Below are 25,170 nucleotides of genomic sequence, written 5' to 3'. Positions count from 1 at the left end.
TAAGCATTTGTAAAAAGAGGGCTAATAATACCTCATAAAGTTGTTATAAGCATCAAGTGTGTAATAAAGGGACTGGTACATAATAGAAGCTCAATAAACAATAGTGTTATTATTCCTTTATAATCCTACACACAATCTCAGCTCAAGGCTGGTTTACCCACTATCACAAATACACCTGACTTTATGTGCTTGGCTCACAGTGCTTCCCATGCCCTGAATAACTTCTGCCAATCCTCCACTTCTTCAAGCTCCAGCAGCTCTCTGAAACGTGCACAGGCCAGACTTCCCCTACTTCTCATATTCTTTCCAGGGGTGTCCAGTCTTTTGGCTTCCCTGGGCCACACTGGAAGAAGAACTGTCCTGACCACACATAAAATACACTAACAAGAGCTGATGAGCTAAAAAGAAAAAGAAAAGAAAAAACAACAACAAAAAAAACCCCCAAAACCCTCATAATGGTTTAAGAAAGTTTACAAATTTGTGTTGGGCGGTATTCAAAGCCATCGTGGGCTGCATGAACTGCAGGTTGCACAAGCTTGCTCTACACCTTATGGCTCTTGTGGCAGGTGAATTAATACTCAACTCATCTCAAAACTTGCAGAGTTTGAAATTCTCTGTCTCAGCCTCTACCAGACTATTAGCAGTCTGAGGACAGTCATTGTGCCTTAGACTTTTATCCCTTGATACATTAATTCCTTGTATAGAATAGATCCACAACATAAAATTATTGTTTTGCATATTTTAGTCTTTCCTTTCCAACTAGACTGCAATCTTCCCGTCAGGGCTAACTTAAGTCTTCTCTGTAATCCTAAAAACACATAGTATAATGCTACTGGCCCACTCTACATTCAGAAAAATAGCACTTTAGTTGATAAATCTCACATAAAAATACATGAGAGAAGATAGCAAGTTTCTACTATAAAAGTTAATGTACACATCAAAAAAATCTGAAAAAACAAACAAGGTCTGATATAGACATTGGTAGAATTATCTTTTTCCTGGAATAACAGTTAAACTCTCATAATCACCTTACCATTTGATACATCTACTAGCGGAACACAGCAGACTTACCAGATCAGACTACTACTCTGCTCAAAACTCTCCAAGGACTTTCTATCTCACCCAAGTAAAAGTATTTACAATGGCCGGGCCCCTTGTTCTCTCTGCAGTTCCTTGAATACAGTAAGAATACAGTAAGAAACAAATTAGCTCAGCTAGAGCTTTTACACTTGCTTTTCCCTCTCGTGAAATGTTCTCTCCCAAATATCTACAGGGCTCACTCTCCCATGCTCTTCAGGCAACCTCAGGAGAAACCCCTCTCCTTATCATCTGCTATGGTCTGAATGTTGGCATCCCCCTAAAATTTAATGTTAAAACCTAATACCCAACACAACGGTATTAAGCACTAGGGCCTTTGGGGAAGTGAGGAAGTCAAGACGGCTCTGCTCTCATGAATGGGATTGGTGCCCTTATAAAAGAGGTTGAAGGGAGCTGTCTTGCCCCCTCTATCATGTGAGGATACAGCAAGAGGCGTCATTTATGAAGCCAAGAGTACACCTTTACCAGGCACTGAATCTACCGGTCACTTGACCTTGAACTTTCCAGCCTCCAGAACTATGAGAAATAAATCTCTGTTATGTATAAGCTATCCAGTCTAAGGTATTTTGTTGTATTAGCCCGAATGAACTAAGACGCTAAGAGCACTAAGCTCACCCCACATTCCAACCCTTTCACCAGCTCTTTCTTCATAGTGCTTATTACTACTATCTGTTTATTGTCTCTTTCTAAACACCAGTCTGTAAGCTACATGACTGCAGGAACTTTGCTTTGTTCACTGCTATGGCCCCAGTCCCCAGTACAGACAACAGGGCCCAACAGTCAATAAAGATCTGTTGTATGAAGAAATGAATCTAGGTTGAATTAATTGACTCTAGAACATTCTATCTTTAATTTTATTTAATATCATCCATTTTATATCTTTGCTTCCTCATTTCCTCATTCATACATTTAGAATAATACCTAAATCTTGCAGGAGATGTAAAGATTAAGAGAGAGTGTGTAACTTAGAGTAGCATCTAGCACACAGAATTGTCCTGTTACCTATTGTTGTTAATTTCAGCCACTTAGATCCAATTATATGCTTAGATATAAATGTATGATTCCTATTTGTTATGCCCTAAACAATGATTTTTGTAGGCAAATGGTAAAGACAACTAATATTTTCTCTAACCAAAAGTTACCTTAGGCAAAAAGCTACAAAGTATAGAGTGTTTCCTAATAATGATAAAACTACTCATATAACCGCAAGTTAGAATTGTTATACGCTATTATTGTAAGTGAAAACGTTTGGTTTATACATCTGATCTGAAGCCTGTAAGAGCTCTACCAAACCCAAACTAGGTTGCTGTTTTGACTTTAGCTGGAAACTTCAAAAATATGTAGATACACATATTTTATCATTCACAGGCTCCTTTCTACTGCAATGGATTTGTTCACCAGACTACAAGCTTTTTGGTTTTTTGTTTTGTTTTTTTTGAGATGGAGTCTCGCTCTGTTGCCAGACTGGAGTGCAGTGGCGCAATCTCAGCTCACTGCAACCTCCGCCTCACCAGTTCAAGCGATTCTCTTGCCTCAGCCTCCTGAGAAACTGGGATTACAGGTGCCCACCGGCTAATTTTTTGTATTTTTAGTAGAGACGGAGTTTCACCATGTTAGCCAGGATGGTCTCGATCTCCTGACCTCGTGATCCGCCCACCTCAGTCTCCCACAGTGCTGGGATTACAGGCGTGAGCCCCCATGCCTGGCCAGACTACAAGCTTTAAGTGTAAATCCATGACAATATCTTTTACATAGAGTTTTGACCATTTATCAAAAAAAAACACTAAAACTTAAAAGAAAAAAATAGTATTATCATAAGTCAAATATTAATGTTTAATCAGAAAGCTAAATGTAAGTTAAACTACTTGGCCTCCAAATCTGGCATACTATGAATTAATTGATTCTATTGTAGGAAACACTCTATACTTTGTAGCTTTTTGCCTAAGGTAACTTTTGGTTAGAGAAGATATTAGTTGTCTTTACCATTTGCCTACAAAAATCGTTGTTTCAATTAAGCACTATGTTTTTTCTTTTTCTTTTTTTGAGAGTCTTGCTGTCATTCAGGCTGGAGTGCAATGGCACTATCAGAGTTCACAAAGCCTCTATCTCCTAGGCTCAAGCAATCCTCCCTCATGAGCCTCCCAAGTAGCTACAACTACAGGTGTGCACCACCGCAGTCAGCTAATTTTTGTTTTGGTGGTTGTTGCTATTTTGTAGAGACAGTGTCTCGCTATGTTGTCCAAGCCAGTCTTAAACTCCTGGCCTCGAATTATTCTCCTGCCTCAGCCTCCCAAACTGTTAAGCATTATTCTGTAATACTCCTAAAATTTAGATTTTTATTATAGTCTCCTTTTAAATACTCCATTCTAGAGAACTACCCAAACAATCTAGACTGTGTTTATCATGCAAGCTACAGCATAGTTAATCAAAAGGTATTAGTGGATGTATCCCTACAACATATATTGAAGCACAGACATGAGAAAATAATCAATGGAATTTCTAATGGTAAATAAGCCAAAACTAGCAGCTAAATGCTAGGCCCACCAGGCATGAGTAAGCTGAGTATATTCCAAGTTTAGTTTTGTTCTCTTAAGTTTCCAATAATTTGAATCAATAGGTTTGTTTCATAACACATCACTTACAGTTTCTAAGCACTGTAATACTTAGCAAGCATTTATTTAGCATTTATAAATGCTATTTCTGATTAGCCACTTTTGGCCAAAAGTATGTGTTCTGGGATGAGGAAAACAATAAATGCCGAAAATCTCCTGTTCATCACTGTTCTTCAGCTCCCAAGAAACATTTCAGTGTGTAGGAGATTTAGTCCTCATATCAATACTAGGGAATACTGAATTAAAACCTAGAAGTAGCCAGGCGAGGTGGCTCATGCCTGTAATCCAAGCACTTTGGGAGGCCAAGGCGGGTGGATCTGAGGTCAGGAGTTCGAGATCAGCCTGGCCAACATGGTGAAACTCCGTCTCTACTAAAAATTTAAAAACTAGCCAGGCGTGGTGGTGGGCGTCTATAATCCCAGCTACTCAGGAGGTTGAGACAGGGGAATCACTTGAACCTGGGAGGTGGAGGTTGCAGCAAGCCAACAGCGCACCATTGCACTCCAGCCTGGGCAACAAGAGCAAAACTCCATCTCAAAAACAAAACAAAACAAAAACCTAGAAGCAACAGGCTAGTGTAGGAGAACTTACTCAGGTGCTGTGAGATAAAACACACGGTCAGCACTTACAAGATCCTGAGAGTGAATGCCTCCTTAAATTTTAAGTCCTACATGACTCCTTGACTCACTCTGGCCTTAGGTAGAGCCAGGAATGTTATTAAACATTCTGCAATGCACAGGACAGTCTCCCACAACAAAGAAGTATCTGACTCAAAATGTCAATAATGCTAACATTTAGAAGCCCCAGTTTAAAAGAAAGAAGTGAGTTAGAATTCCAGCTCCACAACTCATTAGCTAAATGAACTTCAGCAAATTATATAACCTCTCTGAGACAGTTTCTTCATGTATAAAATGGATATCATGCTTATACTGAAAGACTGCTAGGAGGAAAAACTCAGAAGCCGTAGGCACAGGGTAGACACTCTACAAATGTTAGTTACCATTCTTCAGAGTAAAATCTCCATCACAGACAGAGCTCTGGCCCTCTCAAAGATGTATTTTGAAGTTATTATGGTACTATAATTATTTTCTTTACCTCCTATCAAAATTTAAGGAACTTGTAGAGTCCTTACCTTATTGGACTTTGTAGCCTCAGCCTCTACCACAAATGGACAAATAAATTCTAAGCACCTACCCATTACAATAAGGTATATATTGCATTGTGCAACATTGCCAAACATAAGAAAACATAATTCTTGCCCTGGAAAAATTCTGAAAAGAAGCCTAACAAGAAAACAAAACATACAGATAGATTTAACACACAGAAGGCACTCAAAAAACTCATGAATTGATGAGCAAAATTCACGTAAATAGCTGAGGCCACAACTGAATACTAATGGAATGCAGATGAAATAGTATTAAAGATATTTAATCAGGGAAAAGGCATATTTTAAATCAACATAATCCTATGTATATGCAGCTAGTATTTTCTAAAGGGAATGAAAGTACACTTAACAAACTAACATCAAAATGACAAGTACTATCATTTGTCATTTTAGCAATATTTACCTAAATTTCTTTTTTGTTTTGTTTTTTTGAGGCGGAGTTTCGCTCTTGTTGCCCAGGCTGGAATGCAATGGTGCGATCTCAACTTATCGCAACACCCGCCTGCTGGGTTCGAGTGATTCTCCTGCCTCAGCCTCCCGAGTGGCTGGGATTACAGGCATGCGCCACTATGTCCAGCTAATTTTTGTATTTTTAGTAGAGACATGGTCTCTCTATGTTGGTCAGGCTGGTCTCGAACTCCCGACCTCAGGTGATCCACCCGTGTTGGCCTCCCAAAGTGCTGGGATTATAGGCATGAGCCATCGTGCCCGGCCGCTAAATCTCTTAATTCAGATGATGGCAGCACATTTTAACAGGTTCAAAGGGCATTTTAAGCAATTTTTAAAACCACATTAAATTTTAATGGGAGCTTATCAAATCCCTGACATCCACAATCCATAAATCGTCTAAGACAAAATAAGACCAAAAGGGCTGATGCCCAAATGTCTGAATACTTTGCTGAAAAGGCTGAGCTCAAGCATACCCAAAGTGTGTTAGAAGCAACTTTTAAAATGCACAAATGTAACAATTATTTTTAAACCAACAATTTTAGGAAAATAGCAGTTCCTATCTAAAGCTTTTATAAATATAAGACACTGGCTTTGCAAATGTCAGCAGAGTTTTAAGATCTCTTTCTAAAGCAATAGTCTCTCTGTTTTGCCTGGTATCTTAATATGCCTTTAGTTTCAAAACTTAATTTGCCAACACTACTCCTCTCAAAACCTCAGGAATTCCATTACTAGTTTTAAACTAAATTAAAGGAAAATAGACACATTCAACCCATGGCAGAAGTATGCACAAAGTGTTTGCTGATGCTCGTAAATAGGCTGAGAAATTTAGACACATCTGAAGGACAATGGCTGTACAGTCAAGTGTGTTTTGCTCCACCATGGAACCAAATAGAGAATTATTGCTACCAAGTGAGACCAGCACTAGATACCTCTAAACTAAGTGGGCTGTAACAGACAGAACATTATCTTCAAGTTAGAGTTTTCGTGTATGTTTTCACTTTAGGGAAGAATAGAATATCCCTAAAAAAAATCCATATGGAGCCAAGTTATCCTGTCTCCCAAAACAATCCTTAAAGTGACTTCAACAGTAACCAGTCACTTGCCCCCTAAAAAATACGAGATTTTTTAAAAAAGGAATAAACTATGCTTAGCATACAGATGGTTCTTTGTCTTATCCCTAGAAATCTTCTTTTCCATTCCATTTCCCTTTTCTCAGATTCCATAAATCTTCCTGACAATTACAGCCATTTCTACTTTTCTTCCTTTTCCATCATCTCCTTCAAGACCTGATTCATCTCAACTCACCTGAATCACAGGTATCAAGATCCCCTGAGTGGAACTAGTAACTGTTTTCCCATTTCCCTGTTACTCCATTTTATATGACTCAATGGAAATACAGATTCATAATTTCAAATTACTTTTTTTTGTTTCTCTGTCTTGTTTTAAACTCTCCATTTCCTCTACCCCTAGTCTCTGGCCAAATTCTTTTTTAAACACAGTTCATTCACAAGATACAGGTTATCTACATAAAGTAAAATTACAGTGACTGCTAATAATGAAAATAATACATTTTTGATGAAGTAAACAAGTGAAAGCTAGTTGTTTGTACAAGAGTGATCAGTGCTTGCAACCACATAATAAAAATAGAGAAAATAAATCTAATTATAAACAGCATATAACCAAACTAGTAATATTTTTTGCAGAGTACCTTATAAAACTAACATTCTATCTTTAGAAATGAATACACGAAGAACAATTCGGAAATATTTATCAAAAATGCTAATGTATATCCACTGGCACAGAAATTCTACTTCTAATTTTAAAGTACTGATACATATTTGCACGGGCAAAATATGTATACAATATTCATTAAATCATTATTTTAAAAGCCAAACATAGGCCCAGCACTGTGGCTCACACCTGTAAACCCAGCAGTTGGGAACGTGAAGATAAGAGTCCTTGAGGTCAGGTGCTTGAGACCAGCGTGGACAACACAGTGAGTGCCCGTCTCTACAACAAAATTTTAAAAACTTAGCTGGAAATGGAGGTATGTACCTGTACACCTGTAGTCCTACCTACTTGGAAGGCTCAGTCAGAATGATCACTTGAGCCCAAGAGTTCAAGACCGTGGTGAGCTATGATTGTGACACTGCACTTTAGCCTGGGTACCTGTCTCCAAAAAAAAAAAAAGCAGAAGAAACACATCAAAAATATGAAACAAATTTAATGTCCACCATAAAGGGAATTTATAGTACATTCTGTTCGATGGATACTATACAGCCATTAAAAAGCGATGTATGGGCCAGGTGCGGTGGCTCACGACTATTAATCTTAGCACTTTGAAAGGCCAAGGTGGGCAGATTGCTGGAGCTCAGGTATTTGAGAGCAGCCTGGGCAACATGGCAAAACCTTGTCTTTATAAAAAATACAAAAAATCAGCCAAGCAGGTGGCTTGTGCCTGTGGTCCCAGCTACTTCGAGGGCTGAGGTGGGAGGATCGCTTGAGTCCAGGAGGTCAAGGCTGCAATGAGCCAAGATTACACCACTGCACTCCAGCCAGGGTGACAGAGCAAGAGAGATCTTGTCTCAAAACAAAAAAAAAAAAGAAAAAGAATGTGGTTATAAATGTAGGAAGACAAAGTGCTATAAACAGCAACTGCCTCGGGGTATGGGACCTAGTAGACAGAAAGGTAGGAAAAAAGACTTTCTTTTCACAATAAGCCCTTTTGTATCTTTAAATTTTAGATCATGTACACATACTAAACTTTTGTTAAAATGAGTAATTTTTAAAACAGCAAAAGAATTTAGGACATTCTCTCAGATCTTCTAATCCATAAATAGTTCTGCTCTTCTATCTCTAGGCACTTTTAATTTGGACTGAAAATCTAGACTACTAGATGTTACCAATAACCACAGGTAAAGGACTTATTTCTTCTTTAGTGAAAAGTATAACTATGGCAACTTTGCATCAACCAAAACAAAGCATAAGAAGTCAAGAAATAAACGAAGAATGTATCTTACCCTAAGCAATCTGTTTACAAAAATGACACTGAATACAATACAATTTTGTTAGTACTCTACAAACTGTGCTTCACCAAAAGAAAAAACTATCTGGCTGAAATTTCTGGTTATGGTCTAGATCTCAAATGGCTACAAACACCAGAAATATTTTGTAAAAAACCTAAGAAGTGCTAAAATCATTTGAATTCAAAAGGCAGTTAAAAACAAGAGAAGAAGGAAGACAAAAACTTGGGCAAAAGTTTCAAATAAAAAAAAAAAATCCACACATTTTTAAGGTACTTTTCTAATGGAATTTTTCTTTTTAGCTCTTAAATTCCAAATAAGCTGAATGCTATAATCCCTCAATTAGTCATTAAAACTCAAGAAATTTAAAGAAATACTTCATCTCTTTTTCAAGCTAATTTTAAAATGTTGTTATTTAACATGATTTTTGTTTTTGCTATTAGATAAAGAACTATTAATCTATAGCAGCCAATACTACTCAGGTCCCCTCTTCTTTCTCAGATTCAAACAATCTGTTTGATCACAAAACTACAAAGCAAATTCTTGAAATGGGGAAAATACACAACGGTAACATTATAAAGAGTAGTATATTTTTTGTTAAAATCCTTTTAGTGTGTCTCTTATTAACAACGTTATGACTTGGCCATCTGAACATACTGCTACATCAGTATGTTTTAGACTTGATGACCTAATTTTTTTTAAATCAAACTATATAGCCCAAAGGTTTGTTGTCAAAATCAATTAGTCTCTTGAGGTGTAGAATATACCTCAGCAAAAAAAAGATGTTAGCTGGCATATCAAACAATCAGTATGTTCATTTGCCAGATTCAAACATTCAGGCTTATGACCCCCAAAAACGCCAAAAAAAAAAAAAAAAAAAAACCAAAAACTTCCCAAAAGGTATAGTTAAGAGAATAGGATGTAAAAAACACCTCAGAATATGTGGTATTTACATATCTTGACAATTACAAAGAAAAAGGACAAGAATGTCACCAACTTTTTCTTTTCTTTTTTTTTTTGAGATGGAGTCTTGCTCTGTCACCCAGGCTGGAGTGCAACGGTGCGGTCTCGGCTCACCGCAATTTCCACCTCCCAGGTTCAAGCGATTCTTCTGCCTCAGTCTGCTGAGTAGCTGGGACTACAGGCACATGTCAACACACTCAACCAATCTTTGTATTTTTAATAGAGACAGGGTTTCACCATGTTGGCCAGGATGGTCTCAAACTCCTGACCTCATGATCCGCCCGCCTCGGCCTCCCAAAGTGCTGGATTACAGGCGTGAGCCAGCACACCCGGCTAATTTTCATTTTTAACTGTAATTTTATATTTATTGGTAAACTACTAGAGCTCAAGGGCGACTCAGGTATTTCATACATTTGATTAATGAGTACTGCTAATAATTATAATCATATCAAAGTCAAGGATTCACAACTATAAACAACAACAACAACAAAATTTAAACTCATTTAAAGACAGTGAGTCCAGGACCACCTAACTTAGAACTAGTAGTTTCTCAAGCTATTTTGGAGATTTAAAAATAGCCTGACAGCCTTATATACTATCTGAAATATAGTTTCATATACAACCAAAATAACCAAATTTCTTTTTTTGGACAGGAAATAAAACTCAATATGGTTTACTCGACAATATAAAAGTTTGATATGCCATAGGGAAAAAAAAAACCTCAATGTACTAATGTCAGTTATCACATGATTAGCAGCTCTGGTTGGGGTTACAGCCATCATTAATAAAAACAGAAAATCCGGCCGGGCGCGGTGGCTCAAGCCTGTAATCCCAGCACTTTGGGAGGCCGAGACGGGCAGATCACGAGGTCAGGAGATCGAGACCATCCTGGCTAACACGGTGAAACCCCGTCTCTACTAAAAACTACAAAAAACTAGCCCGGCGACGTGGGGGCGCCTGTAGTCCCAGCTACTCGGGAGGCTGAGGCAGGAGAATGGCGTGAACCCAGGGGGCGGAGCTTGCAGTGAGCTGAGATCCGACCACAGCACTCCAGCCTGGGTGACAGAGTGAGACTCCGTCTCAAAAAAAAAAAAAAACAAAAACAGAAAATCCAATAAATAATAAAGGTATTTTAGCCAGGCGCAGTGGCTCATGCCTGTAATCCCAGCACTTTGGGAGGCCAAGGTGGGTGGATCACAAAGTCAAGAGATCGAGACCCTTCTGGCCAACATGGTGAAACTCTGTCTCTACCAAAACTACAAAAATTAGCTGGGCATGGTGGCACGCCCCTGTAGTCCCAGCTTCTCGGGAGGCTGAGGCAGGAGAATCGCTTGAACTCAGGAGGCGGAGGTTGCAGTGAGTCGAGATTGTGCCACTGCACTCCAGCCTGGTGACAGAGTGAGACTCCATCTCAAAAATAATAATAATAATAAATGTATTTTATTTTGTAGAAAACTTTTTGGATGCCAGCATCTGAAAATTAATGAAAAATAGAGTAATTTCATTTTTTTTTCAAATGTTCTAGGAAAGCAAAACGCCAACTAAAAACACACACCGGGCTCTAAGTACAGACAAAACAGTTAAGTTTAATCAGGAAAAACATTTGTGTGTGCTAGATGAGAAGAACAGAAAGATACCAAAGAACTACAAATATATGTGTGTGTGTGTGTGTGCATGTTTGTATATGTGTATGTATATATATTCCTTTTCTTTAAACCCTAATGGCTCAATTGATACCTCATGAAATAAGTAATGACATCAAGATGACTGATCAGATCCCAAACTTAAGGAAATCTAACAGGACGAAGAGTAAAGTTTATGTCTGTGCTTTCCACACTCCATTTCTGCCCTTTACATTCTTTCATTTCAGAATGACCTCAGTAGTTTATAACTAAAGGTCTCAGCCATAACTCTCACAAAGACATAGTTAATACAAAACAAATAATTATAAGCTTAATTTTTTTTCTGAGACAGGGTTACTCAGGCTGGAATCCAGTGGCGTGATCATGGTTCACTGCAGCCTTGACCTCCAGGGTTCAAGCACCTTAGCCTCCTGAGTAGCTGAGACTACAGGTGTACACCACCACACCCAGGTAATTTTTTGTATTTTTGTAGAGATGGAATTTCACCATGTTGCCCAGGCTGGTCTCGAACTCCTGAGCTCAAGCAATCCTCCCACCTCAGCCTCCAAAAGTGCTGGGATTATAGGCAGAAGCCATCTAACCAAGCCTTATAAGCTTAATTTTTATCTTGGAATGTACCTTCATTTTTCTTACACAGAGTTGGTGCAAAAAAAGAACCAAGGAGCAAAATGAAGCCAGTATCTAAGATGTGGGACAACTTACAGAACTCTATCCCAAACACTACCTGAAGACCACTCAAGATTACCTATTGACTGAGTAAATCAGATTCCCTAAAAGGCATCAAACACCTGCACAGAAGGTAAGAGTACATGCTATATTTGAACCTATACAGCCATTATTATCACCTGCCTGACCTTGGGAAGGTTACTTAACTCTCTGAAGTCTCAGTTTTTTCATCTATAAAATGGAAAGAGGAATAATAATTCAGTAGAAACTCTTTAACAGACTTCTACTGTATCAAACTTACAAAAATAAAGCTCTCCAATCCCTCCATAAATCACTCCCTAATGCCCAACGCAGGCTCATCACCTACACCTAGTAGTCTTCTAAGCAGACCACTTTCTTAACATGTCCCTACCCTTCTGCACTTAATGTTTAATAAGAGCCAGCTGTCCATTCCCAAACCAGTTTATACCAACTGTACTTGTTATTGTAATTATGTAATGTAAGATCATATGAACTGAATTATGAGGAAAAAGAGGTTGTTTCTGTGAAAATTATGTTGAAAAGTTCAAAAAGATTCAACAGCTAGTATTTTTTAAAGTTATTATGGAATTAGGTGTATGTCAAAACAGCTTTAAGTAGGAGGAAAAGCATGAAAACGTAGAAGGATTTTAAATACAAGTATACCTCAAAGATATTGCGGGTTCTGTTCCAGACCACAGCAATAAAGCAAATTTTGCAGTAAAGCAAGTCACAAATTTTTTGGTTTCCCAGGGCATACAAAAGTTATGTTTACACTGTACCATAGTCTATTAAGTGTGCAGTAACATTATGGCTAAAAAAACACACATACCTTAATTTTAAAATACTGTATTACTAAAAAATGCTAATGATCATCTGAGCCTTCAGCAAGTGGTCATCTTTTTGCTAGTGCAGGGTTTTGTCTCAAGGTTACAGCTGCTGACTGATCAGAGTGGTGGTTGCTAAAGGCTGGGGTGGCAGCGGCAATTTCTTAAGGCAACAATCACTTGCCGCATCAAATGACTTTTCCTTTCACAAAAGGTTTCTCTGTAGCATGTGGTGCTAATTTACTGCATTTTACCCACAACAGAACTTATTTCAAAATTGGAGTCGTCAATCCTCTCAAACCCTGCCATTGCTTTATCAACTCAATTTATGTAATATTCTAAATCTTTTGTTACCACTTTAACAATGTTCCCAAAATCTTCATCAGGAGTAGATTCCATCTCAGAGACTATTATTTGCTCATTCCTAAGAACCAATTCCTTGTCCATTAAAGTTTGACCATGAGATTGCAGCAATTCAGTCACATCCTCAGGCTCTAGTTCTAATTCTAATCCTTTTACAATGTTCACCATACATGCTGTTACTACTCCACCGAAGTCTTCAATCTCTCAAAGAGATCTATGAGAGCTGGAATCAACTTCTTCCAAACTCCTGCTACTGTTGATATTTTTATCTCCGCCCATAAATCACAAGGGCAGACACAAGGTCGACATTAAGATGTTCTTAATGACATCTGGAATGGTGAATCCTTTCCAGAAGGTTTTCAATTTACTTTGCGGAGATCCATCAGAAGAATCACTACCTATGGCACCTATAGTGTTACAAAATAGTATTTCTTAAACAGTAAGACTTGAAAGTCAAAATTACTCCTCAATCTATGGACTACAAGAACAGATGTGTTAGTAGGCATGAAAACATTAATCTTGTACATCCCCATCACGGCTCTTGAGTGACCACGTACATTGTCAGTGAGTAGTAATATTTTCAAAGAAATCTTTTCTTCTGGACAGCAGGTCTCAACAGTGGGCTTAAAATATTCAATAAACCATGTTGTACAGAAATGGGCTATTATCCAGACTTTGTTGTTCTATTTATAAAGCACAGAGTAGATTTACCATCATTCTTAAGGGGCCCTAGGACTTCTGGAATGGTGAATGTTAACTTCAAGTCACCACCTGCATTATCCCCTAAGTAGAGTGTCAGCCTGTCCTTTGAAGCTTTCAAACCAAGCACAGATTTCTCTCCAGCTATGAAAGTCCTAGACGGCATCTTGCAATAGAAAGCTGTTTCACCTACATTAAAAATTTGTTGTTCAGGGTAGCCACCTTCATCAATTACCTAAATTGGTTCTTCTAGGGAGGCATGTTGGCTCAGGCCTGTGGTTCTGGTGCATAAGGAGGCGAGCCCAGGAGTTCAAGACCAGTCTGGGCAACATAGCAAGCCCTCATCTATATAACAATAAAACATAATTCTAAGAAAAATGATAAATAAATAAGTTATTCTAGGTAACTTGCTGCAGCTTCTACATCAGCATTTGCTGCTCCACCTTGCATTTTTATGTTATATAGATGGCTTCTTCCCTTAAACCTCATGAACCAACCTCTTCTAGCTTCAAACCTTTTTTCTGCAGCTTCCTCACCTCTCTCAGCCCTCATACAATTGAACAGAATTAGGGCCTTGCTCTGGATTAGGCTTTGGCTTAAGGGAATGTTATGGCAGGTCTGATCTTCTATTCAGGCCACTAAAACTTTCTCCATACCAGCAATAAGACTTTCACTTTCTTATCATCTGGATGTTCACTGGAGTAGCACTTTTCATTTCCTTCAAGAACTTGTTTCTTTGCATTTACAACCTAACTGGCACAAGATGCTTCTCTTTCAACATGCCTTCCTCCCTAACCTTAATCATTTCTAGCTTTTGATTTCAAGTGAGAGATGTGTGACTCCTCCTTTCACTTGAACACTCAGAGGCCATCATAGGACTAACTGGCCTAATTTCAATATTTGGGGTCTCAGGACAGGAAAGAGGGAACCCTGAGGAGAGGGAAAGAGATGCGGAAACAACCATTCGGTGGAGCAGTGAGAACACACACATTTATTGATCGAGTTCACCATCCTATATGGGCGCGGTTTGAGGTGCTCCAAAACAATTACAATAGTGACATCAAAGATCACCAAAACAGATAGAATAATGATAAAAAGTTTCAAGTACTGTGAGAATTACCAAAATGTGACCCAGAGACACGAAGTAAGCACATGCTGGCTGGAAAAATGGCACTGATACAGAATTCTGAATACAGGGTTGCCACAAACCTTCAATCTGTTAAAAAATTTAAAAAAAAAAAAGGAATTATCTGCAAAACACACAAAAAAAGAGGTACGCCTGAAAGTGCCTTATGTTCTCTCTTCTCCATAAAAAAGAGAATCTATTAGGATACTTAATGGATAATGCTGCATGGCCGTGGATTATGCCAAAAAAGGCAATCCAGAACTCTAATCAAAGGACCCATCCACAAACAAAAACCTTGACACTATAGGGAAAAAGTGAAGGAACGTATATTCTAGTTAAAATAAAAAATGTCATTTTTTATGATTCCTTGTAACCAACATTTTCAAGTATCTACTCAATATATCACATGGGGATCTTTATATGTGGCTACCTCAAAATTTATAGAATTATTGTGAAGACTGGAAAACATGCACTTAAGAACAGTGTCTGAATCTTAGTAAGTATTCAATTAAAACCTGTTTAGGTCAGGCATGGTGGCTCATGCCTGTAATCCCAGCACTTTGGGAGGCCGAGGGGGGTGGATTACCTAAGGTCAGGAGCTTCAGACCACCCTGGCCAACACGGTGAAACCTCATCTCTACTAAAAATACAAAAATTAGCCAGGCATGAAGGCGGGCACCTGTAATACCAGCTACTCAGGAGGCTGAGCCAGGAGAATCGCCTGAACTTGGGAGGTGGAGGTTGCAGTTAGCCGAGATCGCACCACTGCACTCCAGCCTGGATGACAAGAGCAAGACTCCATCTCTAAATAAATAAATAAAAAACCTTCTGTTTTACTTTAAGAGGTGTGTGTGTGTGTGTGTGTGTGTGTGTATGTGTGTGTGTTTAAGATGAGGTCTTACTATGTTGCCCAGGCTAGTGTTGAACTCCTGGATTCAAGTGATCCTTCCACCTCAGCCTCTCAAGTAGCTGGGACCACAGGTGCAAGTCACCATGCCTGGCAGGTTTTAATGTCTTCTGTTGTTACCATAATGATCTGCTGCTCTAACAATACAGTACTGCTGTCTCCCAAGACATACAGAAAAGTAAAAGATGCACAATTTTCTTGTTGTTTTGTTATTTTTGTATTCATATATGTTACACATACAGACTTTAGACATTATTAGCCATGTAAGTTCCTAAACAGCCATCAAAAAAAGTCAAGGCCAATACTCTTGAGAGCTCCAAGAGACTGTAGTCTCCCAGGGGTATACTTAACTATGAAGATAAGGATACAGTAACAGCATGACTAGGCACTTGAAACTGACAACATAGGAAAAATGAATGAGGCGCTGGCGTGGTACCAGTGGAGGAAGCAGCAGCCCTTTGAACAGGGAGCAGACAGGAAGAAAGGTCGAGAATCCAAATTGAGGAGAGTAACTAGGAGATAATGATAAAGAGCAAAGAGAAGCAATGTAGAAACTGGCAATCATTTTGTAGGTAAACCTGTAAGCTAAAGAGAAGGATGTGGTGATTCAACCTCTAGCTCAAAACTGTGCAATACTGGCACAAATATTAAAAAGCTTTTCCGGGCCGGGTGCAGTGGCTCACACCTGTAATCCCAGCACTCTGGGAGGCCAAGGTGGGAGGATCATGAGGTCAGGAGATCAAGATCATCCTGGTTAACATGGTGAAACCCCATCTCTACTAAAAATACAAAAACTTAGCCGGGCGTGGTGGCAGGCGCCTGTAGTCCCAGCTACTCAGGAGGCTGAGGCAGGAGAATGGCATGAACCAGGGAGGCGGAGCTGGCACTGAGCTGAGATCACGCTACTGCACTCTAGGCTGGGTGACAGAACGAGACTCTGTCTCCAAAAAAAAAAAAAAAAAAAAAGTTTTTCCAATTAATTAAAAGCAATATCACATTTTTTAAAGTTCATGTCATTATGACATTATAATCAATTTTACTCTTCATGAAAAACCTGTTACATAAAGAAGTACACTCTAAAACCACAACAGTGAAGTACCTTTCTCACCTACTAAGTTGGGGGAAGGGGAAAGCAGCACAAATACCCAATCTAAAAGAATACAGTGAAACAGTACTAGTAATACTATCCTTTTGAGAAACAATTTAACCACATTTCAAGACTAAAAAACTCTCATATCCTTTGACTCAAAAATCACACCTGGCAATGTACCTTAAGGAAATAACTAGAAATATGAAGAAATCCATATACTCAAAGGTGTTTTCTGCAATATTTCTCTTTTTAAGCTTAATTTCTTCTTTTTATATATTTTGCAACATTTCTTATGATAGCAAAAACCAAATATGATGGATGGTGACACAGAAAATACTTAATATAAAGTTTGTAAAAAGCAGCAAACAAAATTGAGCATAGGCCGGGCGCGGTGGCTCAAGCCTGTAATCCCAGCACTGTGGGAGGCCGAGACGGGCGGATCACAAGGTCAGGAGATCGAGACCATCCTGGCTAACACAGTGAAACCCCGTCTCTACTAAAAAAATACAAAAAACTAGCCGGGCGTAGTGGCGGGCGCCTGTAGTCCCAGCTACTCGGGAGGCTGAGGCAGGAGAATGGCGTAAACCCGTGAGATCCGGCCACTGCACTCCAGCCCGGGCGACAGAGCGAGACTCCGTCTCAAAAAAAAAAAAAAAAAAATTGAGCATATATTGTGATACTGTGATACAAAATATATATGAAAAAGGCGATAAAAACTCCAAAATTGTATTAGTGATAAAGAATTTTTTTCTATTTTTGTAAACTTTCTGAGATTTCACTTTTTGAATTAAAACAAATTACATTTTTAAAACATGAATCTCCAAAGATTACATACTACATGACTTCATGCAACATTCTCAAAATGACAAAACTAGTGGTTGGGGGGCACAAGGCATTGTAACTACAAAGAGGTAGCGCTAAGGAGTTCTTTCATGGTGATGCAACAATTTTGTATCTTGATTGTGGTATTGTTTCTATAAAATTACACACAGGATAAAATTACACAAAACTATATATACACATGCACACACAAAGAAGTTCAGGTTTGAAAAGTGGTGAAATCTGTATACCATATGTTACCTCATTAACAGTAATGTATTGATGTCAATTTTTTCGTGTTCATAAATGACATCTATATAAGATGTTTTCATTGGGAAAACCAAGTGAAGGTATGCAAGACTATTACTTTCCAAACTTCCTGTGAGTCTACTTCAAAATAAAGTGTTAAAATAATACATGCACTAGCATGTATAATATTAAACTTTTCTGAGAGTGGGAGACATAGGAATGTAAAATGAGCCCTGTAACATGTAGCTTTCAAGGCACTAACCTACTAACTATTCACAAAACCCCACAGAATGCAAATGGCCGTCTTTAGATTGAATGTAATTTACTTAAGTCAGGTTTTAACAAAAGGCTTCAATTTAAATGAAAATATCAGTCAATTTTCAGAACATGCTTAACTGAACAGTTTTGAACCTCAAAGCCTATACTTACAATGTAATTTATTAAGTAAGAGCCCTTGGAACTTTCTTCCTTGCCAGAAAACTGTTTCAACAGATATAAACGATATTTTCTTATATATATTCACTTTAAATATATAAATGACTGCTACACACAAAGGATATAAAAGCTTATTACCTCTGGACTTGTGTTCCATGACAGCAATCACATCTGTCTTAATTAAACATTTTAACACAATGCCTAATATATAGTAGGCTCCCAATAACTATCTACTGACTCAGTCAGTCAATGGATAAATTCATGTTTTAACCAAGGTTCAATGCCCAAGTCTCTCCAGCTATAACTGGGAATGAGAGGTAGAGGGTTACAGGGGAAAACGGGCCCAGCTTCTACCAATTTACCAGATCAAAGGATTATATTAACCAACACTCCCATAATATCAACGTAAAAGTTTACCTTGGGAAAACCTTAAGTCACCTCCTCTAATCACTCAAATCTTAAAGGATTGTTTAATAAAAAAAAATGATCTGGTATCAAAAAATCTGCCTCACTAATTTTTATCACCTAATGGTTCAGAATTTTCTTTGCTATGTGCAACTCTACCGAATTTTGATCCGACAAATCTTAGCTAGAGTTATGCAAAGTATCAAAAACCTCCTCTACACAAGCCTTAAACTCTCACCAATTATATATATACAATTATATATACTTATACATTATACATGTATATATAGAAAGCACTATACAAATATAAGGTATGTTATTACTACACTTAGTTTTCATTAAGGAAAAAAAAAACCATAAAACACTAAGATACCTCTAGGCAGACTGCTTATCAGTTATAAGGGAAAAATAGTAACTATAGAATAGATAGATGAACCAGACAACATCTTGACCAAAATTAAAATCACTAATGAGGGGCAAGTGGGCATTATGTATCTCCAGATGTGATAATCTGAGAGGAAAACATCACTTTTGTAACATTCTGACTAAAGATAACCTGACTACGATCAAAAAGCTAATCAGATCAAATCAGATAAGCCCAAGTTGAAAAATCTTCCATAAAATAAATGACCTATACTCTTCAATTGCATGAAAGACAAAGAACTGCTAAGGAACTCTCCCCAAATTAAAGGAGACTAAAATACAATACGTGATCTAATTACCAAAATGGGAATGTCAAGTGTAAAGTACTGTAACAATGTTAAATTTCTTGGGCCAGGTTTGGTGGCTTATGCCTGTAATTCCAGCACTTTGGGAGGCCGAGACAGGGTAGCTTGAGCCCGAGAGTTTGAGACCAGCCTGGTCAACATAGTGAGACACCATCTCTACAAAATCTTTAAAAAAATTAGCTGGGCATGGTTGGGCGTGCCTGTAGTTCCAGCTACTCAGGAGGCTGAGGCATGAGTATCTCTTGAGCCTAGGAGTTCGAGGTTGCAGTGAGTTGTTAATATGCCATTGCACTACAGCCTGGACAACAGGGAGAGACCTTATCTCAAAAAAAAAAAAAAAAAAAAAGTCTAGACTTTGGACTTTCATGATGGTACTGTGATTATCTTAAGAGAATACCCTTATTCTTAGGAAATACATCCTGAGGTAAAAGGCATACAACCTACTCTTCAACGGTTCACAAAAAAATAAATGTGTGTATGCAAAAAGAAAAATATGGCAAAATGTTAAAAATTAGTGAATATGGATAAAGCGTATAACAGAGGTCTATTGTACTATTATTGCAACTTTCCTGTAAGTTTGAAATCATTTCAAAATAAAAAGTTTAAGAAAATAGCACACTATTCTCCAGGCATTTACTTATAAGCTCTAAACAATAAAATTTTTAAGTACTACTAAAAATCACTCTGCAAAACTAATATAAAGTTTCAAGAACTTCACAGTCAAAAAGTACAAGACAAGAAGGCACGGCACCATAAGCAACAGCTGGCAGAAACAAACAGCAGAATCACATCTGCAAAGACTTCAGATACTGGATTATCAGGCACAAAACATAAAATAAGTATATTTAATAGATTTTTAGGAAATAAAAGAAATCTTGAGAATATAACCAAGAAAAGGAAAAAGAATACCCAAAAAAAGGATTGGATAGTCTTAAGGAACTGAATAAAATATCTAGAAACAAAAATATATAAAAAATGAAATTTTAAAAAACTCAACAGCCAGGTGCAGTGGCACATGCCTGTGCTCCCAGATTCTGGGGAAGCTGAGACAGGAAGATGACTTGAGTTCAGAAATTTGAGGTTGTAGTGTACTATGATCGCTCCTATGAAGAGTCACTGCACTCCAGCCCGGGCAATATAGCAAGCCCCCATCTCTAACATAAATAAATTTGTAAAACTCAATGAACATGCTATAACATAGACTAACCTAGAAAACATGCTAAGTAAAATAAACCAGACACAAAAAGACAAATATTTTATGATTCCACTTCTATGAAGTACTTAGAACAGTCAAATCTGTAGAGGCAGAGACTCAAATAGTGGTCGCCAGGAGCTAGAGAAAAGAGGAAATAAGGAATTACTGTCTAACAGGTACAAATTTTGGTTCATGATGATGAAAAAGTTCTGGAGATCAGTAGTGGTGACAGATGCAAAATGATGTGAAAGTACTTAATGCACCGAACTGTACACTTAAAAATGGTTAAATGGTAAATTCTATGTTATGTGTATTTTACTATAATGAAAAAAATGGGTATAATAGTTAAAACAAAAAATTTTTAAATTCAATAAACTGGTTGAACACAGTTGAAGAGAGAAGTAGCTAACTTCAAGGAAAGTATCCAGAACACAATACAATACACAAAGATAAAGAAACGCACAATATAAAGACATGTTAAGAGACACAGAGGTAGAGTAAGAAGATCTAACATACTTCAAATACAGATTCCAGACAGAAAATGTGGAACACAAAATTTGAGAAAAAGGCCAAAATTTCTCCAAAATTGTTGAAAGACACTAATCTTCAGATTCCAAAATCTAGTTAATACGAAGCATGATAAATAAAAAGAAATCAACTTCCAAAAAAAAAAATGAAAATGCAGATCACCAAGGACAAAGAAGTGGTTCTAAAACTAGCTATAAAGAAACAACAGATTAGGCCGGGCACGGTGGCTCACACCTGTAATCCCAGCACTCTGGGAGGCTGAGGGAGGCGGATGACGAGGTCAGGAGATAGAAACCATCCTGGCCAACATGGTGAAACCCCGTCTCTACTAAAAATGGAAAAATTAGCTGGGTGTAATGGCACATGCCCGTAATCCCAGCTACTCAGGAGGCCTTGAGACAGGAGAATCGCTTGAAACCGGAAGGCAGAGGTTGCAGCGAGCTGAGATCGTGCCACTGCACTCCAGCCTGGCAACAGCAAGACTCCGTCTCAAAACAAAGAATAAAGAAGCAACAGATTAACTATAAAGGACTGTCAATTACACTGCGCATTTTTCAACAGCAGTAAAAGCCAGAAGAGAATGAAATAAAATCTATAATGAGCAAAGAAAAAAACAACTGCTAATCTAGAATATTTATTCAGGAAAACCAGTTTCAGGAATGAGACTAAGAAAAAGCCATTTTTCAACAAATAAAAAGTTTTCCAACACACCCTCCTTAGGGAAAATTCTAAAAGATGTACTTCACACAAAGAAAAATGGTCCTAGATCAGAGGTCTCAGATGCAAATGAGAATAAGCAGATATCTGTAAATACAGTGTATAGGCAAATCAAAGTTAACAGTGTTTAAAACAAAAGTATCTCATTTGTTGGAGGTCAGGGAGAACTAAAATAAAGCTACACAGAGTATAACTTCTAGACTTCAAGACAGAGGGAAATGTTAAAAAAAAAAAAAAGACATTCATATAAAACTAAAAAGAAAAGCAAGGTAACGATTAATATAAAATTCAGATAGTGGTTACTTAAAGAGTACGTCAGAGATCACAAGTAGTGAGAAACATGAAGGGCCATCAAAGGTGCTGGCAGTATTCTGTTTTTTAAAGTGGTTGGTCATACATGGTAGTTCATTATATAATTCTTTACACACACACACACACACATACACACACAATGATGTATGTCTTTGTAAGAATAAAAGTAAATTCTGAAAATCAACACAGAAGAAAAAAATTCAAAAATCTATGGCTCCTCCCCCAAAATCTAGAATACTTCACAAACACTGGTCTTCAAAATTCAAACAATAAAAAGATGAATTATTTCATTCAACAAATACTTACTGAATGCCTAATCTGCCTACATGTGAGGTGAGAGGTGGCATGAAGATGTCTGATCTCTCTTCTCTCATCTTCCTAACCTTACAGAGCTGCACTAATACAGTAGCCACTAGCCACATGTGGCTATTCACATTTAAATTAATTAAAATTAAATTCAATTAAAAATTCAGTTCTCCTGTAACACTAGATATATTTTAAGTGCTCAGAAGCTATATATGGGCCACCATATTGAACAGCACAGACATAGAACATTTCCATCATTTCAGAAAGCTCTATTAGACAGTACTACCATATTTTATTATGATAGAAATACATTGATAATTTTAAAATCTTACACAGAAAAAAAATTTTTAATGGATTAAATCCCCCTTAAAAGTCATTTTATTTCTATGAAACTACAGCTGCTTAGTTGCATTTAAAACAGCTTGCTATTTATAAAAAATACATAGAAAGTATCAGAAATTGTTTACCATCTCCTATGTTCCAACAAAAACCATCAGACACAGGGTTTAAAAATAAATGAATAAATAGCTACTATTAAATAGTTAATCACAGTACCACTAACCAGTGATACAAGTCATGTCATAGGGATATAAAAAGCCACAGGATGAATACTGCACTCTCTCTTAGGAGCATCAGTTTTAGTTGAGAGTATTTTAAAATACTGTCTACACGCATGTAAGATAGCAAAATGCAATATTTATATAAATTTTAAAATATAAAACCTACAGGCCTCAAAAACTTCAGTTTACAGCAGGCACACTTTGGGCTGCATTCCTAGACTTCTGAGGGTACTATTCATCCACATTTCTGCCATTGGAAGTACTTTAAGAGAAAAATTTAAACACTGTTAAAATAAATGAATTAAACATTTTTTATTTACCAGAAACAATGATACAGAACATAACTCTATAAACCCATATCATTTTAATATCTAAAGCAGCAAACTCAGTTTTCTTTAAAATTAACAGAGGGTCCAAGCTATTTCAACTTAACCTGAACATTTTGCTTTAGGCATTCTAATAGAATTTAAATATTTCTATAGCATTCCCAACTTTTAAAATTTCCCAACCAAAAACACTCAAAAGAAACAAATGTTAAGCCTTAATTTAACAGGCTAGGTTTGCACCTTAAGTTCCCCACCCCCATGCCCCACCCGCCTGCCCACCCAAGTGAACCAGGGAGTCAATAAGCTTCTCATCTAGACAACTGATGCAATTTCAATAAGCACTTATGCTAATAATTGGTTTGTGTCCCCAGGAAGACTTCTGTGGCTCCACTTACATAACCCATTATGCACAGTGCTGCACTATTCTTTCTCTAGAAAGCATTTTGAATACTGATATTTGTACAAGGTTTGCTTGCTATATTAATAAAAAAGCTTTTCTTGCTCTATCTTTCCTGCAGAAGAAGTGAAATGGAAAGCCAATTTCTGCAGCTTCACTATGTCAAAGGCGAGTAATTTATCTTGTTGGCTAATCAACAGAGTAATAACTTAAAGCAGCGCCCCCAGGCAGCGCCCACAGTTCACCAGTTTTCTCCTGAGGCTGTGGTTGAGAAACACAGTCTTAAACAAGTAATTTGGAGCCACTTGTGTGAACTCAACTGAAAACAGTCTGAACTGCTCCTTCAAATGTGTTGTAAGTATTGACTGTGAATCTTGACAAAATTAAATTCAATGGTGGCGAGAATCACAATACAGCCTCTGTAGGCTAACACAAGGGCAGAATGTACCCCAAACCTTCTTTAATATGCATAAATACGTGGATGAAAAGTCTCCTCCAATCCCTCAGATTCTGTTTAAGCCAAGATTTTAGGATTTCACAGAACCATAATCTTTAAAAAGGGGCACAAGGAAGGAGAGGGTGACCAGCATAGGATTGCCAACTTTTATTCTGCCAACGACGTTTAAAAAACAAAAACTACCAATTACCCATCACTACTATTTCATAAAAGAACTAAGTGCCTATCAAAAATGGTAAGAGACAATTTTAGAAAAAAAAATCAATAGATTTAGCTTTAAAGAAAGCTAACCACATTCTCCTTTCACTCAACGGAAAACTCTGTCATGAACTGACACTACTCCACAGTCCAGCATTTTGGGAGCCACAAGCTTAAGTGGCTAGCTCCCACTTAGAAAAGGAAAGTGATGATACGTAATGCCCAAACCAAATATTAACCTATTCAATAATGAGGAAATATAAGCTTGGAGAAGTTTAGGCATTCTTCCAAGGTCGAACACCAAGGATTTTGACACGGGTCTATCTAATTTTAGAGTCAGAGGTCCCAGCCATTATTCTAAGTTTCCTCTAATATTCTTCCAATGGTATAATGATCCACCCTCATCTAGTCACCTTTGTGACCAATGACAACCAAGGAATTTCCAAGACAGCTGGAGGGAGTGAGGGGTGTACTCCCTGGCCATCATTTAGACCGAAGCTAAATGGAACTCCTGACCTTTGCCTCATTAATACCAGGCTTACTGAAACTAAGCCAAACAGCCCAGACAAAGCACACACAAAACCCCCTGCCTCCAACAACACTGAGACAGGACTCTTTCGACATTCCCAAGTGCCTGTGATATAGTGGAAAACATATTCCTGAAAAACAAAAGGAATATATTAATTCTCAAGAAGGAAATAAACACTTCCATGGTAACTCAGTCTAAAAATAATAAACTTGCCCTCAAAAAGTTACAACTCTAAGCCTCATTCCGCAAACTATTACAATCTTTCACACATTAATACTCAAGTTCTCCCTATTTAAATACCTAAACAGAAAACCACATGAAATTCTATAAATTTACAGTTCTTTTTTTTTTTTTTTTTT

At 37.6% G+C, this 25,170-nt stretch overlaps 1 protein-coding gene across 7 annotated transcripts in view; it reads right to left on the bottom strand.

The window, feature by feature from the left end:
- The window catches only part of FRS2 (fibroblast growth factor receptor substrate 2), a 119,410-nt gene that overhangs the window by 89,330 nt on the left and 4,910 nt on the right, over window positions 1–25,170 (bottom strand). For 2 of the 7 annotated variants that reach the window (XM_011929301.1, XM_011929299.1), the window contains exon 2: window positions 7,381–7,494. The exons of 4 other annotated variants lie outside the window; for them this stretch is intronic. The gene's annotated coding sequence lies outside the window, so the exon portion shown is untranslated. Of the gene's footprint in view, window positions 1–7,380; window positions 7,495–14,647; window positions 14,744–25,170 lie in introns of all 7 variants that reach the window. One more of the 7 variants, XM_011929300.1, reaches the window with a different exon arrangement.

Source organism: Colobus angolensis, unplaced genomic scaffold (genome assembly GCF_000951035.1).
Source record: "Colobus angolensis palliatus isolate OR3802 unplaced genomic scaffold, Cang.pa_1.0 Scaffold80, whole genome shotgun sequence".
NCBI classification, from domain to species: domain Eukaryota; kingdom Metazoa; phylum Chordata; class Mammalia; order Primates; family Cercopithecidae; genus Colobus; species Colobus angolensis.
Note: the sequence above shows the minus strand (reverse complement) of the source record. Positions and strands in the feature narration are given on the sequence as shown.